The 19,051-nt window shown below is 48.6% G+C and overlaps 1 protein-coding gene across 1 annotated transcript in view; it reads right to left on the reverse strand.

The window, feature by feature from the left end:
- Dpp6 (dipeptidyl peptidase like 6) overlaps positions 1–19,051 on the reverse strand; it is an 872,193-nt gene that overhangs the window by 802,110 nt on the left and 51,032 nt on the right. The window lies entirely within an intron of this gene.

Below are 19,051 nucleotides of genomic sequence, written 5' to 3' on the forward strand. Positions count from 1 at the left end.
CTCTAGGGTGCAACTCCTGACACTTGCTCCTCAAAGTCGCCTTCCACGGAAGCAACTGGTTCTTGACTCTGATCGATGTGCAGAACCAGTACCAAAGTGGATCAACTGGTATGGTAAAAGGAGCCTTGAATTTCCAAGGTGTGGAGGAACACCATGCAGATCCTTCCCTCCCTCCACTCACAGAGCCACCAGGGGTGTGATTACAAACTGCAGCAGAGGGCAAGCTTAGTCTCAGTTTTTAGGTATTTTAACTATACCATCAGAGTCTTCCTATAACACTTCACCACTACTCAGAAGCCACATCAGCAGTAACCACACCTGCCACCAAAGGACTGTCAGGCATTCCGTCTTAAAATGAATGAAACTGACGAGCAACTCTGCATTAGAAATACATCAGGCTTCCTTCCACGAGGCCACCGCTGGACTCACGGCCGGCGGGCCCACTGACATTGTGCTCTGCACACCTACAAAGGAGAGGCACCTGTGTCACCTGGGCCTAGAAGGAACTTCCTGCCTTGTCAGTTTTGCTGGTTTCTCTCAATCCTAATGCCACTGCCCAAGAGTGGCCCTGCCCTGCGGTGGCAGCCTGGACACTGCAGAGCACTTGCTGAGGATTGCCACAGGACGGAACACTAATCTTCCTCACTTAGCCTAAGCAATCAAACCTCAACCTTTAAAAAAAATTTAGATGCAGATGGACACAATACCTTTATTTTATTTATTTATAAGTGGTGCTGAGGATCCAAACCAGGGCCTCGCATGTGCTAGGCAAGCGCTCTGCCACTGCGCCCCAGCCCCAGTGCCTTAAACTTGGAATTTAGTATTAAAATGTACTTAATGTAACTGGATTATGCTTGTTTGCCACATTGTCTCCTGGTATGAGCAGGTTCACTTTTTTGTCTTGCCCCGATTATTTATTCAACGATTATTTAATGGGCAAGAGACAAGTATGGTTACATCCTGACCTCCCAGCAGAAGCAGCTCACCAGCAGGTGATCCTAGGAACAGTCCTTATCTTGCTGAGCGTCTGTTTACCCAACTGAAAGAAGGGGGTGAAACAACGGAGGTTTCTAGGACTGAGTGAGAGTGAGGCGCTACGTAAACCCAAGGTGACCTGCAACCACACTGACTCACCACAGGACAGGCTGCTGGTCCTTCGGTTTCATCAGACAATTTAATATTCAGAGGAACTAAACAAAGCAGAGGCTCTTATCCTCGCTTTACATATAAATAAACCGTGACTCAGGACACCTAGTCCAGAAGAGTCGAGTACACTGCTGGAGATCTGGGGACTCCTGCATGGTTATCCCAGAGGGATGTGAGCTCCCCACCCTTCCTTCACGCCCTCCCACTTCCTGAGGAGATGCCATACACACCCTCCGTCAACCCTCAGCCAGGAGTTCAAAGCCCATGGCAAAAGCACGGCAGATGTGCCAAGAATGTGTGGCACACTGGTCTGTGGCAAGTGGGGTCAGCTGTGTCCTACGGGACACCACGAGGAAGAGGAACGTGCCCACGGTCCAGCTGCGAGGAAATGCACCAGTCGAGATGTGAGACGGAGGCTGCAGGTGGACTCCACAGCCCGTGGGCACTTCAGTCTGGGGGGACCATCTGGGACGTGTGTGGACAGTCCGGCAGAACCCCAAGTAGGCAGCACAGAGATGCCAGGGCCTGGCCAGCGGCCACCGCTCACCCTTTCTCCTGGATGTGTAAGCCCTGTGCGTCTGTCTCCACCTGTGCTCATGCCTACACGCAGGGATTCAGAGTAACAGCAGAGTCAGGCGATAAAGGTCTGGAGACAGGAGCCAGTTAGGGGACTGTTCACCTCGAGGACTCTGGCAAGCTGTGCACTCCCACTGGAGCACCTGCAGGGAACTTCAGGGGACCCTTACCCTGACCCTCATCCCACCGTGAAAGATGCCACGTCTTACCCAAAGAAACCACCCAGTCCAAAGCCTTCGCCAAGCGCCGAAGGTGAGTCCCAAGAGTCCCAGACAGGAAGATGAGACGCCCCTTAGCTGCGTCTCACTGAGAAGTAAGCCAGTGACTCCCTTGAGAGTCACACTGCATCCAGCCTCCAGGAGCACGGGAGGTGCTCTGGGATTTAACAGTGCTTCAGGGGACCACTGCCTTTGCCTCAGTGTCCAGAGAAGAGCGCAAATCATTCAAGAAGACAAGACTGGAATCAAGCCATTTAAGCTCAGAAAATTATGTTTACAGCCGTATGCATATAGGAAAAACCCATCACTGCTAAAACTCAACAGGGCTATATCCAGCCACAGGCACCCTATATTTTTATGGCATCTCCCGGCCAAAGTTAACGTTGCACTTACATCACGCATTCCTGATGGGTTTACGTACCCCATGGGCGCTGCTCAAACCCCCTCCATGGCAAGTGGTGCAGCTAAGTGTGTACAATCAGGAAAAGAGCACAGGGAAAACCAGCCTGCGCCGCCACCTTCTGAAAGGTGGCCAGTGTCCCCAAACTCTTTTAGGGTTTGTTCTTACAAAACGCAAACATCCTTACCATCCACATCACTTCCACAGTGAGAGACCTGCCTGGAAGCATCTAACAGAGACAGCACATCAGAAAGCACCCGTGGTTGCGAAGGGAGGCAGGCGGACTCCTGGAGACTCGGCCACACAGAGGGGAGCACGTCTGTTACCGCCAAGAGGGGTTCAGCACAGCGTGGTAGGCAACAGGGGAGAGCTGGAGCTGCCTAGTTTTACCAGTGCCTCTGTGAGTCTGAGGTAGCAGCAAGGTCGCGTGGCTTGATGTCTTGGGGTTCACACACATACACCTGCATACTTCCCTCGAGCTGGCTAAAACCCCCGCCAGCTGCCACCTTAGCCCCTGCCTAGCCTTCCTGCTTCCACACCTATCTGCTGCAACCCTTAACCAGCTGGCAATCAGAAAGGCCTGTGTGACACCATGAATCCACCTCTGCTGAAATCCCTCAGTGACTGAAGATTTTCTTAGAATAAAAGAAAGTCTATGGTCTCTGGTGACCTGGCTCCCACCCACCTTAGTTCCTTCTCTAGTTTTTGGCCCAAGGGTTGGCAAAACAACAACATGGGCCAAGCCTGGAACACTATCTGCTTTGAATAGTCTCTGAGTTAAGAATGGTATTTCTTTTTTTAATGGTTGAAAAAAATTTCAAAGACCACTATTTTGTGACACAGGCAAAGCATGTGACATGTAACTGCTGGTGGCCATGAACAAACCTCACTGGAACAAGCCAGGCATGTTGGTTTACATGCTGTGTGTGGGTGCTCTGCCCTTTCCAAAGCCAGCAGCGAAGTCGCGACGTCGTGGGGCACAGGGACATTACCACTCACACCTGGCCTTTGGCGCAACACCCGTGAACACTGCCCTTCCCGGAAGCACCTGCTGCACGCCCCTCCCTGCCTCAGCCTCTTCCCTGGGAGGCCTTCGCTGGCCGCCCCTCTACTTGGCTGGGCGCATGGCCCTGCACGTCTCCTTTGTGACCACGCTGAGAGGTGGCGCTGCCTTTGGAAATGCTGTGTCCCCCCTGTGCTAGAATCAGACTCCTGGAAGAGGGATTCTGTTTGGCTGTTTGGTGTCACACCTTGAACTCACACAGTGCTGTGCATGTAGCTGGACCTCAGGGACCATCTGCTGGGTAACAGGGTGTGGGAAATTACTCAAATGTTACATAGCAGGCAATATAGGAAAAACTGGTCAAATAAGTTGCAAATTCATAAATATTGGTTGTGTTAATGTTTCTCACTTTCTGAGTTCATTTTTTTCCAGAAAAATTTTCCTATTCTCTAATATGATTTGTAAAAATGTAAAAAGAATATTAAATCTAAACAAAAATGTGTATGGATGCTCAGTGAATCAAATCAATGCGGAGGAACTTGCTTAGAAAATACTAATCAACCTTTTATTTCATGAAAATGAAAGTCAATATTTAATAAAGTGACTTACATTTCTTTCTCTAGCCTAATTAAGCTCTTGGGCCAAAATATCTGAAATGCATCCTGAGCTACTGTTCTCTCTGGGCAGGATACCATCTAAGTCATAAGGACGTGAGGTTGGGAAAGAGCTAAAATGCTAACCGTGGTGAAGAAGTTAATAGGACATCCAGATCCCAAGCCAGTGCCCCTGAACACAAGCACAAGAATGGCTAATGGTGGCCAGTTTTAAAGCCAACGCAGGGAGAGGAGCGAGCCCCTGCCAACGCCCAACAGGCCTCTCTTCCTTGCTCTTCCTGTGAGTTGACTCCCCTCCAGCCTTGCTTGGCATGTCTCCTAGTGTTAAGGTTTGGATATGAAGTGTCCCCAAAAAGCTCATATATGAAACAAAGCAAAAATGTTCAGAGGTGAAAAGCTTATGAGAGCTATAACCTAATCAGTGGGCTGATCCACTGATGTGGATTAACTGGGTGGTAACTGGAGGCAGGTAGGGTGTGGTTGAAGGAGATGGATCACTGGGCTGTGCCTTTGGGATTTGTATTTTGTCCCTCTGCTTCCTGTTTCCTGACCATTCTTCCTCGACTGTGCCCTTCCGCCATGATGTTCTGCCTCCCTTGGGCCCAGAGCTATGGAGTTAGTCAAGGCACCTCTGAAACCATGAGCCCCAAATAAACATTCCTTCTCTAAGTTTTTTTTTTCCTTTGTGGGGGTGTCTTTTGGTCACATTGATGAAAGGCTATCACGCTAAGGAAAATAGTCTACCAAAGGCTACCTAATGTAGGCTGGCTCTGAGGAAGTCTCAAGATCACTAAAGACATGCCAATCACTGCTTCATTTTTAGGAATGAACAGATTAATGTTATCATAAAAACAATTTGTCATGAGAAATTTCTTTAGAGCAAGTCCAATGGAAGACACTGGGGAATCCTTCCGAGCCCATCTGAGAAGAATAAGAAATTTCTTCCTAAGTTGTTTACTTCACTGTGGGCTCTTGGAGAACAGCTAAAACTGACAAAGTTCCTGACATCAGTCCCCTGCCCCTGATGGTGAGCTAAATTAATAAACTGAAAAGGGCTTATACAATTTAATACATGATTAAAGCTGTAACCAGGAGACAAGTGCATTATTGGCAAGCCCAAATCTATTTTGCCTTGTTCTATTTCAGTTTCCTATAAACACATAATGAAGTGGATCCCAAGTTCCTAAAGACAACTCTGAGCCTGGATCACCACGGCAGTTGAAGTTCCTGCTTCCCCTCCTGCGGAGGCCCAACAGCAAAGCACAGGGTGGCCCAGTTATCTCTGGCCCTGTGGGAGGAGGAGCCCGGGCTCCTCAACACTGAGAAGTGGCTTCCCCGTCCCTGCACTAAGGAGCGCCCTGAGCAATCTGTCGGCGCGCTGAGCCGCTCCTTCTGCTCCAGGCTAGCAGGGTGCCCGGCTCCCCACAGCTGCAGTCCACGCGCACGGCACTGCCTGACACTCGGAAGATGCTCAAGCAAAGATTCGTGGAGAGAATGTGGACAGAAATCCAGACACGCCAAACATCAGAGAAGAGGCTGGGGGTCAGCAAGGGAGGGAGGGGATGGAAAGGAGGACAGGCAATTGCACACACCAGGGAAAGAAAAGCAGAACGTGGCCTCAGAAAGAGGGGGCCTCTTATAACACTCTGCTTTGAGGATCCCCTGCCACCAAAGTTGACAACTCTGGGTCTACTGCTGTTCACAGTCCTGCATTTTTGCTAGCCAGCCATGTGGCCATGACGATAAGACAGACACGAGGTGAATTTGCAACCATGCTGTGCCTGTAAGTGCACCGCACCCTGGGGACGACGGGGAAGAAACTAAATTTTGAAATGAATACATTCCAGGGTTCCAGGTGTCTCGTGCTGGAAGTAGCCCAGATCCAGATTTCTATGGTTTAAATTCAATTTAGCTTTAATATTATTTCCAACAAGGTCTTTTAAATATTATATGTTTTCAAGATCATTTCTTCCTTTATAGCCTTAAGGTAGTGCATTTCAATTATGGAAGTGATAAATTCTTGTGGCAAAATTTGAAAATAACACAGAAAAGCAGAAATGAAAAATGAATTCCCAGTTTGTTCTCAGTTGTCAGCCCCCCTACCCAGAGTTTCTGTGTAACCTTCTGGAAGCTTCCCAAGCATATACAATTATCCATTCATATAGTATATATTTTCATTTTTGCACAAAAATGTACTTTCAAGTTGAATGTAATTCCTTTCCTAGTTGATATAATGTATTCTAGTAATATATTAATAATGTATATTGATAATGATACATAAAGAATACATTATATATTAATAATAACAATAACAATGATAGTATCATCTCTGATTTCTTTATGGATATTTTCACAGACTGTTAAATGTTCTTTGGAAAAAAGTTAAAATTATAACTAGATGTAACTTAGACCCCAGTGTTATTATTTTCTAAAACATGAGTAACTCATCACATTTACACATTATCCCCTTATCATGAAGATGTCTTTATAATATTTGATCATTTAATGATTTGATGCTTTCATCTATGCATCCCAATTTTTTCTTTTCAAACTCAGTCTTCAACACTTGGTGGTCATAAAATTCCCAGTAAATGTCATGAAACTTGTTTAGTCCTATTTTTAGCATTCTACTCACATTTAAACATTTGAACAAATGTCTTTATTTTAACACATATTATGTCAAAGTTCATTATCTTTATGCACATATTATATGGATATGCTTACATATGTTGAAAATAATGCTTAGGCAAGGCCAACAGAGATCACCAATCGCATGCCTGGGTTCACATCTTGGGCTTCTTAACCTCTTTTTCTTCCCTGGGAGCCAAATAGATGTTTTATATGCAGAATAGGGACTTGGGAGCTTGGAGAGAATTTTTAATGCGGGTGATGGTACTTAGACACTTTTTAGAAAAATACAAAAACAATTCATTTGTAGCAGGTGAAGTATATTAGCAGAATAGTTTATATCTAACCATTATTAGCAACACAATTTTTCAGCATCTCTATTGCAAGTAAAGGAAATTGAAAGCCTTTAAAAATGTTTGGAACCCATTTGGGTAAATAAAAGAAGTCCAAGGACACAGAGATGGTGGGTAGAGTTTCACTGAGACCAGAGGCTACGTACACAGAATTACGGACAAGGTAGCCTCGTTTTCCATGTCTAGAAAAGTCCACGGCAAAGCAGGCGCCCCAATTCCATCCCACGACGTATGTCCACTTAGGCTGGGCAGGTTGCTTCCTGCCTCCCAAGCCACAGGGCTCATTCCCAAAGCTGCCTCTCTGCTCTCCTCTAGTTTGAACCGCCCAGCATCCAGCTCCCTCCAGGCAAACCCCACACACCTCGGGGCTGTGCTCTTCAGTGAGGACGACCCTGCGCTCAATTCCCAGCGGTCACTGTTTCAGATGGGCCATGCGAGGCATGTACTGGGCTGGACATGTGCTGCTGTCTCCTGGCTCCCTCACAGGCTTTCCTTTATAGAAAGGCTGCGGGGCTGCTCCCCAGGTCTCCACAGCGGCAAGCACAGAAGCTCAACAACCGCACACACTGCCAATACTTTCTTCTTTCTTTCTTTCCTTTTTTTTTTTTTTTAAATGAAGACAATTTCATGTGGCAAACAAGTACTGGGCATCTACTAAGACACTGATAGTAAATCAGAGGAGACAGAAAAATGAGCAAGATACAATGTGCCCATCCCTAAGGGGCACTCTCTGGTGGCACCAGGGGGCACAGCTGACACTTGGATATGGTACATCTGCATACAATGCTGTGCTAATACTCTGGGCAGCTGGGCTCCTCCATGTCCTGAGCTATCTGGAGAAATCAGAGGACCTGGAAGGCGCCCTGCAGTAGGAATGCAGGGGTAAGTGGTATTAGATCACAGGAGAGCCCGTTGGCATTGCCCATGAACGGTGCCCTTCAAAGGGGTCCCTCTCCTGTGGGAAAGCAGGGTCATTTCCTACCACAAAACCGAGAAGGACACAGGTAGGTCCAGGGACCAGCAAGACAGCGTGCTGACCAGATGCAGGGAGGAAGGGTGGGCGGGACCAGGCCGGGAAAGCTGGCTGCACCCTGAGCCCAGACAGCAGGGCCGGAGTGCAGGCCGCTTTGCCGGCAAAGGACCAAGGGAGGTCTGCAGGTGACTCGGGCCACCGGCTGACAAAAGGGGCTGCCTCACCTGCACCGTCTTCCAGTCTCAGGGCAGTTGCTGTGGGGTGACAGAAAGCCAGGGAGTGGCCTCATGGTGAAGCGGGGCACGCTGGAGAACGCCTGGACAACCTCGAGATGTAGGTGCTGGCATTAGGATGAGGGGACACGTTTTTGAGGAATCTCACTATCAAAAGAAATCTCAATCCTCTCACTAAGTTGGGCCTTCAAAGACTCCCCAAGTAGGAATTTGGAAGTGAAGCTGCCCAGCTATCAAGGCAGACATGAATCCCAACACCCAACCCAGATGTGATCCGGGAGGACTCTGCAAGAGACCGGCCACCACACGGACTTCTCCATGAACATGTGTGGCTCAGCGTCGCCCTGCACAGTCAGGATGAGAGGGATGGAGCTACCGGATGGAAACGCGAATGGCCAAGATGGAGAGGCAGGATGCACAGCAGGGCTGCGGCGGAAGCACGCCTGGGGTCCCTCTGAGTAGCGGGCAGTGGGCTGCAGGAATCAGTTACCACCATGCTCTCCTCACTATGGTCGGCTTTCTTGAAGTACTATTTACATGCCATGAATGTCGCCCCACTGGTCTGCTGTTTGAGGAGCCTCCACAGTTGCACATGGTCACATGGTGGCTATCAGGATCAAGGGACCGCAGGTCCTCATCCCTCCCTGGAGGTCCCTCCTGCTTCCTCGTAGAGGCCTATCTCCACGCCCCCAGTGCAATCTCCTGAGCCCCATCTGTGTGTCACCCTGGAAAAGGTGAAACTCGAGGAGCAGTAAGCAAATCGGGATCTTGGGGCTGGGGATCCTGTCCAGCCGCTGCAGGAGAAGCCACTTTGCAAGAGCCCTGGGAAGAGCAGCCACCACATCGGCTAGCCCCCCCGACCCAGCCTCTTTATCTCTTCCCCTCGGGTCTCCCGCCGTGGCTCCCACTGCCCGGACTCAGGCAGGGGGTGCCCTGTGAGGGAGGAGGTGGATGAAGCTGGGAGAGCCGGTGGGTGAGACAGAGCCCGAGCACTTCGTGGGGCAGGACTCAGATGCCTGACTGGCCTCTCGCCTTCATCAAGAATGACGCAGAGCGAAGGCCGGAGTTTACAGATTAAATGCACACATTTTGCTGAAATAAGAGCTGTCATTTCTGCACGGGTGGCAAGTAGGCTTGGAGGAAGGGAGTAGCTATGTGACAGAACTAGGAAAGGAAGCTGACTGGAAAAAGGAATGGGTTTCAGCTGATTGCAAAGAATTATTAAATTCAGCAATAATACATGAGACCCTCTCTGAATATTTCACTTTGAAAAACCTTTGAAAAAGCACTTGAATGAAGCTCCCCTAAAGACCAGGAAAAATATCATGCTGAAGATATATTTAAGTCAGTGCTGCTAAGATGGTGTGTAAGTCCTTAGGAAGCCTGATGTTATTTAAGTGATACATAAGAGGTAATTTCTTTGAAATGTTAAGAGGGGAAAAGGATGTAATCGCTCCAGCAGCCCTATAAATTATACTTTACTCTTGGAAAGATCTCTGGCTGGGCTCCTACGAATGTACTTTTTGTCAGATCAGCTAAACACACACAAACAGAAAGGACTGCTCTTCTCTGGCCTCCATAGTAGGAAGCTGAATCATTCTCGTGCTGCTGGCTATCAATGGGCTGGTTTATTTCTGCAATACTTTCTAATTATTAGATGTTCAAAAATCGCACCAGCTCTGTGGCACGTAGAGACTGTGGCCTGCTCCTACATGAAAACGGAGCACTACGGCACCTCCATCCAGTTTGCTTTTTCCTTTTTAACAACCAAAGGAATTAAATGTTTTTCTAATTTTCTCCTGCAAACAGCTCACCTGGACAAATCCCCCAGGGGAAGAGCAGAGCTCAGGGAATATATGAAACAGAACATTCCAAGGGCACTAACTGGGCCATCAGCCAGTCCAGAGAGGAAATGAGGATAGGGAGTGGCAGGCAGGAGACATGGACGTTTCCCTGGGGAGGAGCAGGCCGGAGTGTTCCCTGGGGAGGCTGGTTTTCTGTGGGTACAGTCCATGGGTGAAAGCCACGGGCAGCAGATCTGGCAGGATCGCAGGGACTCTGGTCACCTGAGACATTGTGAAACGCTCCTTCCTACGGCAGGGCTTCGCGCTCTTTGATCTGCTGTACCCCAAGAGCAGCACGCGTATTACGGCTGCACTGACGTGTCCAGGGCGAAGGTGGTGGAAATACAGACATTACTTGACAAATAAGAAGCCGAGGTCCTGATAAAGTGGCCTGGATGGAGCCATGTACTCAGTGAGCCACACACCTGGGAGGAAAACCAAGCCCGGCCGGCCAGACCTTCACTCCAGCGGCGGACAAAGCTGTCCGCACGCCACGCCTCTGTCCCACCTCCCTTGAGCCCCGCGTTTCCCCTCCCGGCCCATCTTTTGACAACAAATTTGATTCCAATTTTCTAGATGCAAAGGCATTGATATTAATAGAATTGATCATAAAGACAGATAGCGATAAGGACAAAATAGAGACAAAAATAAAGATGGCAACATAATCCACTGTAAGCAAATACACAAAAATAACTATGGTTCCCTTCTAGTCTTTTATATGCCTATTTATATAAAAATATCCATCTTTGATTTCTACTTGCATTTCACCCTTAATAGTGTGATTTGTTAATGTAATAATAAAATCATGAAGAAATTGTTTCTCAATCCTTGTCTATGGATGCTTATTATTTAAGTAGATCTGCCCATGGGTTTAATTTTATAGCTTATATTTACCACTATTACTATTATTAATAATGTAATTATAAGAGTTATCCATGCACATGAAAATTAAAATTCAAAATAGGACTAAAAAGTAACAGTAAATCATCACTCATCAGCCCACAAACCAACACGCCCACCGTTCTCGGCCCACGTTCTCAGAGTAAACCACTTCTGAGGGTGTAGACTCAAGTTCTTCTGTTGACCCCCCCACACCTGGGCAACACACATACATTCACTTCTTGGTTTATCAACCCCAAAGAGAATCTATTCACTACCAGGTGCAGAAATGAAGAATGAAACTCATTTCCACTATTCAATTCTTCCCTCCATTTCTTACCAACTATTCTGGCACAATCTTCTCAGATTTATTTCTTCATTGCCATTATAATTTTAATAAAAAACTGCAGATATTAGGAGGGTAACTGATGTTTCATACTGTGCACACTGGGAAATGTTCATATCAGGTTAAACTATCTCTACAAACATAAATCATTTCTTTTAATTATTTTTATTTTATTTGTTCTAATTAGTTGTAATGACAGTAGAATGCATTTATACATTTTGATAGATCATACATAAATGGAGTGTAATTTCTCATTTTTCTGATTATACATATTTCAGGATCACATGGGTCATGCAGTCATACATGTACATGAGGTAATAATGTCTGTTTCACTTTACTGTCCTTCCTACCCCTGTACCCCTTCCCCTCCCTTCACTCCCCTCTGCCTAATATAAAGTAAATCTATCCTTTCCTATCCCCCTACCCCCTTATTGTGAATTAGCTTCTACATATCAGAAAACATTCAGCCTTTGGTTTTTTGGGTTTGGCTTATCTCACTTAGCATGATATTCTCTAACTCCATCCATTTACCAGCAAATGCCAGAATTCCATTCTTCTTTAAAATTAAGTAATATTCCATCGTGTATACATACAACATTTTCTTTATCCATTCATCTGTTGAAGGACACTAGGTTGGCTCTATAGTTTAGCTATTGTGAAGTGAGCTGTTATAAACATCAATGTGGCTGCATCACTGTAGTATGCTGATTTTAAGTCCTTTGGGTACAAACCTAGGAGTGGTATAACTGGGTCAAATGGGGGTCCCATTCCAAGTTTTCCGAGGAATCTCCATACTGCTTTCCACAATGGTTGCACCAATTTGCAACCCAACAGCAACGTATGAGTGTGCCTTTTTCCCCACATCCTCGCCAACACTTACTGTTGCTTGTACTCCTGAGTATTGCCATTCTGACTGGAGCGAGATGAAATCTTGGAGTGGTTTTGATTTGCATTTCCCTAATTGCTGGAGATGTTGAACATTTTTTCATATATTTGTTGATCACTTGAATTTCTTCTTCTGTGAAGTATCTGTTCAGTTTCTCAGTCCATTTATTGATTGGGTTATTTGTTGTTTTGGTGTTAAGTTTCTTGAGTTCTTTATATATCATAGAGATGAATGCTTCATTGGAGGGGCATGTGGTAAAGACATGTAACATTTGATAATACGTCCTTGGTAAAACATCGTGTCCTTTCTTCCAGCTTTTGGAGCAGAGTTCGTAATCACTGTCTGCAGCCACCCTGCTGTACTGGCACCCAGAACTTCTTGCTCCCAGTGCTTGCTCCCAGGATCCGCCTTTCTGATTCTGCCCCTCCAGCTACCCGTGCTCCACAGCCGCCACTCATCTCCCAACAAGGACGCCCTAGGCGCTCTCTAGCCCGTCTCTGCCCTGGCGACATCTGTTCTTCAGAGGTCACGTGGACTGCTCCTGCTGCAGCCACCCACCTTCTCCAGCACATCACGGGGCCAGTGCAGCTGCCTGTGCCGTGAGGATGGTGGGAAATGACGTCGATGCTCAGCTTGATTTTCCCAATTATGAATCAAGTTTGGAATCACATATGCATCTTCATTAGCCACTTGCATCTTCTCTCTTTGAACTGCTGGATTATGTCACTTGTCCATTTTTCTATTATTTTTTTTAACTCAAGGAATGATAGATGCATGTTAGATAACCTGGATGGAGAGATGCCTGGTAGGTAACCTGGATGGGTATATGATCTACACCTATATATATGTGGCACACGGTCCTGTATCCAGTCCACAAATCAGTGCCCTAATTTTTTTACCCTATTTCTCTGCTCTACCAGGAGTGGGATAGGAAACACAGCCTCCCAGTGAATGGGTCTCACTGATTGGAACTTCTCCTGCATGTACTTGGCTGTGGTTTCCTTCGCCAGCATGTGTGTGTTAACATGACCCCTTTGACTTTCCTTCTTATAGAAACTAGTCAAAATCTTGGTCAGCTGCTTCCTCTTTTGCTTCTCAGTGTCTTATAAACAAAGGTCTTTTTACATCTATTTAGTCTTATTTCAATGGCTCTGGGGAAAGAGACAGGATTTAATTACGTAAGTTTTGTTTTCCAATTTAAATATCATGTAAATGTATCATAATTTGCATGCTGCTGTGAATATTTCATCATAGGGGAATGGTTTATTTCTAGTTTTTCACTCTTATAAGCAATAACAATAATTATTGAGTTCAAACTTTTTTTCAGAATATCTTTGCTATTTTGCCTGATTTTTCTAATGAATGTTTCATCTCTTAATGTTAAATATGGTGACATCTGGAATTTATTGCACAATATTTCACTAGAGTTTTGGAAAACCTCTGCTTGATGATTTAAATAGGTCTATTAGTAAAAATCTAAGAATACTTTTGTTTGTGATCATTTTATTTGTTTTTATTCTGAAAGGAAAATAGACTATACTGAAATAATATTTACTTTTATTTTTGTTTTTAAAATACAATATTATCTTTTTCCTATTTTTATGTGGAGTTACTTAAATATATCTGGAATTAAGCTTGGGGTGTGATATGTTATGAGAATATTAATTTATATAATAATTGACACTGAAAATCTAGCTAGGGTCTCAAAAAACATTGGCCATTCCTTACTCGGCTAATTTATGATACTGTCTTAGTCCACACTAATTTCTTTCAGTCGGCATCTTTTATTAAAATATGTGGAACAACAAGCAGTCATTTAGGATGCCAGTTTGTGAACGTCAGTTGGAGAGGCAGCTCTGGGGAGAGACGAGAGGAGCGGGAGTCCAGCCTCCTCTGAGGCTCCGCTCCCTGGGTTCGCGCGGCCTCTGCTGTCGCACTGTCGCTAGGGTTCCTGGGTCAGGCTAAGCCGGGTAGTGGGAGCGATGATAATTCTGAGTAAAACAGTCTCCATTCAGCATCTGATCCAGAATTCAGTGCTCAACCTGCATGACTGTCTGCGTGAGCACGGTAGCTTGGCGACACAGCACGTCCGGCCCTCTCCTCTGAGCAGGCCTTGATCTGGCCGCAGTGTTCCATGCACCTCCACGTGGGCCGGGCTCTCTTGGGAAGCTCGCAGGCTGGGAAGATGCTGAGTCGGTCTGGAGGATCACGGAGTGTGAAAGGTTTCTGGAGTCAGCCACCCAAATGCCCAGGTCAAGGGCGGGACTCGCCATGCCACAGCCTTGGGCCCTGACTTCAGGCGCCCTCGCTCTCTCGTAGTCACGCTCCTTGGCTGTGTGTCCAGCAGGCCAAGACTCTCAGGGCAGTGACTCATCTGTTCTCCCAGAGCCTGGTCCATCGCCCTCGGGCTGCGCTCACATCCTGAGCGGCTCCTCCCAAGCAGCAACCACCTGGAGCAGCCCAGGGCAGGACGGCTCAGACCCCCGCTCGAGACCCCTGGCTGGGCGAGGAAACTACAAGAGAAACACTCTCACCTGGGAACGCCCACTGGCACTTCCTCAGGTTGAAAACAGGTGGCGTGTTTGAAGGATCCTCTTCTCCCGGGGACCCAGCGCCCCAGAGGGCTTGAGGCGTGTGGACGGGGAGGGCGCTGGGGGCACCTGAGGACCATGACGCAGCGCAGGATGCTGGGCTGGTCTCTGGCCCTCCGTGGCCTCCCCTGCCTCCTGCTCTCCACAGCTAGCTGCTCGCCCAAAGAAACACCACCAGCAAGCCCAGCACTGGAGGCTGCCGCCCACCGTCCTGCCCCCTGAACATCTGGAATCCACGTGAAGCGTCCGAGGCTGGGATGAGGAAGACCCACCAAGAACACGGCGCTCACGCACAGCAGAATGCTGTCACGCTCCCCAGCAGAAAGCGTGAACCTCCGTAACGTGCGTGATCTTAAGAGACCAGCTCTGAAATCTATATCTGCAAAATGAGGGAGTCAGACAATCAGCCTCATCTGATCCAGCCTTTGGGGTGCCATTCCCACCATGGCTCAGGGGCAGCTTCTGGATGGAAACCTACTCGTAGAGGGTCCCAAAGAAATGACAGGCAACCCTGAACAGCCAGCCAGGAGTAGGTGACTCCGCATTCTCCCGGGCACCCAGTTCCTCTGGGACACCTGGGCTTTCTACCTCATGGAAGAAGGCCTCTGCGCCCCCAACTCACACCACGTGCCACACCCCAAAAGCTAGCATTTTAAATAGGTGCTGGAGGGGAGTCCACCTACCAAGATGGCACTGAAGAACGGAAGCTCACGCACTGAGGAGCCTGCCGAGCATCCTTCCACCCTGCCTGGCGGGAGGTCCTGGGCCAGGCAGCCCTGGCAGGGGCTCCTTCCTGTGGTGCTTCTCGCTGTCCCAGAGCAGCCATCCAGCATCCCAGACTCAGCAGCAGGAGCCGCCTGCACCTGGAGGCCTCCCTCTCTCCATCTGAGTCACTGCTTCCTCTCTGCAGGATAAGTAGCATGTCACATCCTGGTGACACTCCGAGCCAAAGGACGCCTAACGTCCCTTGGAGCTGAGTGTTAGATCCTCACCTGGTGGAAGCCAAGCTACAACGGGCTCTAGCCACAGGCGCCAGTTCCAGGAAGATCACCTTGGGTGTGAGGGGCGGGTAAGTCAGGGCTTCGTCCGGGGCTGCAGGGCCTATTTCCTACCCTTCTGTCCTTATCACTAAGGTAATTTTTAAACTCTCAATGAAGTGGGAATGAGAGTGAATTAGGACTTAAGACTTCAGCGTTTCAGTCAAAAGTGTCCAGAGCAGCCGGGCCTGGTGGTACAAGTCTGTAATCCCAGCAGCTCAGGAGGCTGAGGTAGAAGGTTCACGAGTTCAAAGCCAGCCTCAGCAACTTAGGGAGGTCCTGAGCAACTCGGTGAGACCGTGTCTCAATATAAAATATAAAAAGGGCTGGGGACATGGCTCAGTGGTTAAGGGTCCCTGGGTTCGAAAAAAAAAGTGTCCAGTGCAGCCACAGGACAGATGTCCTGATGCTCGTTAAGAGGGAGAAGCATTAGGGTCAACGGGTAGAAGAAGAGGGGCATTGTGGAAAACAGGGGTCACTCTGCTTAAATTCCGTTGGTTCTGAGAGAAGTGCTATTCAGCAAAACGGCTCTTCCTTCCTCCCCACTCTCCAGACTCTGCGGTCTCCTCCTGTCACCTGCTATCCAGTGGCACTACAGTCCTCTCAGCCAAGCTATTTGGGTTTTTCTCTAGAGAGTAGCAGTATTTCTGCTGGTGCTGAAACAAAAATATAGGACAATAGGTGTATCCATGTCCATGTGTCTGATGTGTCTAAAACCTTCCCGGCTCATGAGGGGCAGGTTACCTGTCCCCCTTGCAGTCTCACCACCTCTGACTTTGCCACTCTGAAGTCCTAGGAGTCATGCACTGATCCCAGAAACGAGCGGCTATGAAGCAACAATGATTGGGCAGCTGTCCACCGAGGCCCAGGTGGACAAGACCTGGAGCTCTGAGATGCCCACAGCTCCTGCCCAGCTGTCGTCACGCAGACTCACTTTTACAGCTTCAGGTCGGAGCACCTGCTGAAGCATCAGCATGGGGTGACCACAAAGGTGACCTGGACCTCATCAGAACACCAAAGTAACTTCCTCAGTGGCCTGTCGGGCTCCTCCTGCCAGGAGCTCCCCTAAGGCTGTGGACTATGCGCACACACGCCCTGGACGGCACAGCTGAACAGTAAGGACCCCTGACCCGTGAATACTGCAACTCGGTGACCCTGACGACAGCCCTGGGAGGGAGCAGACAGGAAAAACCGTGCCACCGTCAGCCGGGAGAATCGGCCCCGAGGGGCAGGGTGAGTGGGCCCAGCTGCACCCCAAAGGGAGCAGATCCCAGACGAGAACGCAGGGTGTCCGGTGCCGTCCGCGGCTCCCTCCCAGCTGATTCCTGCCCAGCAGCGTGTCATTCATGAGGGTTTATCCCACTGTCTTCAGGAACTAGAACTCCTGGGCAGGAAAGCAAGTCACCACCCCTGCCTCCAGTGAGGGCTGCCGGACCCCTCCGACTCCAGCAGGGTAAGTGGGGTCCACGGAAGAGCAGAGAAAGGGCAGGAACTCCAGCAGAGGGGTGCCACCGGGAGGGTGCAAGCTCACGGCCATCCCAGGGAAGTACCGAGGCCGTGACTTACCTCCAGCCACCCGGCTCAACACCGGTTCTACTGGTGGGAGACAGGGATGAACCACCGTGTGCAGAGCCCGGTGCAGGGCAAAATGCAGGGGTGGGACAGAGGGACGTCGGGTACACTAGGAAGCAGAGAGCACCAAAAGGAATACGGAGCTAGTACACAAAACAGGGGAGGGCCTCGATACACACTTTTCCAAAGGTGACAGCCACGTGGCCCACAGTCATACACTAGGTGCTGTCACTAATCACCACAGAAACACAAGTCACACCAGGATAACGGGAAGCACATCCATATCCGCTGACAGAGGAGGAGAGGAAACCGTAGGACCCATGCACCTGCCATGAGATGTAACTCAGCCTGAAGGGAGAGCCCGGCCCTGCCACGTGCAGAAAGCAGGCAGGAGCCCGGAGGGCGTGCTCAGCACCCCAGATGCAGAAAGAACAGAACACGCCCAATTTCCACGATTTATACGGACATGGGACGTAAGGCTCCAACTCTTGGGAACTGAGTAGAGGCTCAGGACGTGGGCAGAGCATGATCTTAGTGGGAGGCTACCAACTAGCAGAGGGGAGATGAGCAAGCTCTGGGGTTAAGGCACAGCAGGGACCACAGCCAGCAACCCTACTGTGTGCTTGAAGTGCACTGGGAGCACTCAGCGTTCTTGCCGCCCACACAGAACGAGACCAAGGTAGGGCGGGCACAGCGGGCACGAGGTGGCCACTTGACGATGCATACGCACAGCAGAATAGTGCCTCGTCACCTTAAGCACAGGTACTTCTCATTTGTCCACTGTTTCCCAACATAGCTGGAAGAAGTCTCTATCCCGAGGGCAGCAGCAGGAATGGAGGAGACGCCTGTTCCGGCCAGTGCTGGCGTCCCGCTCGCGTGCTGTGCCCACTGGCATTCCTCGCTCCGGAGGTGCTTGGTATTCCTGTTGCGGGCCTCCCAACTGCTGTCCAGGTTAACTGATTTTTCTCTCGCTTCATCTCTTCCCCACAGTTTCCAGGCAGAGGCTTCTTCTTTCAAGCTGCAGTATCGACTGGAGTCGTGGGTGGAATCAATATGGGCATTTGGAAATGAAACGTGGGCAGGGACAGAAGGTATTTAGCTTTGATGCACAACAAAGTCTCCATCTCAATTTCCCTTTTCTCCTGTGACCAAGCTGGCAGCACCCAGATTAGAGCACGCACGGGGTCTCAGAGCATGTAAGGAATAATTCATCACACGGACTCCACCCACACCCAGTCGAAACCCCCTGTAAGTAATGCTTCCTACGCTTTGAACTTGGAGGAGAAAGTGGCCAGCCTACAGGAAGCAGGCTGCTTGCAGGGACCGACCTGGATTCTATCTCCCCAAACTTTAAACTACTTATTGTCTTTATGCCAGGAGATTTTCATACAACCTAATTTTTAACATTTTTTTGAATTTTATAAGTGTTGATTTATGACTTAATAAAGTTTACATGCCAGGGCAGGGAACAGAGAGTCTACAATGTGACACAGATTTCTGGTAAGACAGAGGGAGCTGAGAGGTGCTAGCAGGCTCCAGACAAATAAGTTTTAACCCCCCAAAGTCTAATTCCCAAACATTTTAGTAAATCAGATTGCCACACAAGTGTTTCCGTATATTCACAGGAAACATTCTCCATTCTGTTTCCCTGCTCCTTCCTCCCACACCTTCTGAAACTAGGTCAGTTTCCACCCACAGGGCACCTCCGAAACAAAGAGAAGTGGTCTTTCCCAAGGGCCCCCGAGGCTCAAA

This window comes from Sciurus carolinensis, chromosome 8, assembly GCF_902686445.1.
Source record: "Sciurus carolinensis chromosome 8, mSciCar1.2, whole genome shotgun sequence".
NCBI classification, from domain to species: Eukaryota; Metazoa; Chordata; class Mammalia; order Rodentia; family Sciuridae; genus Sciurus; species Sciurus carolinensis.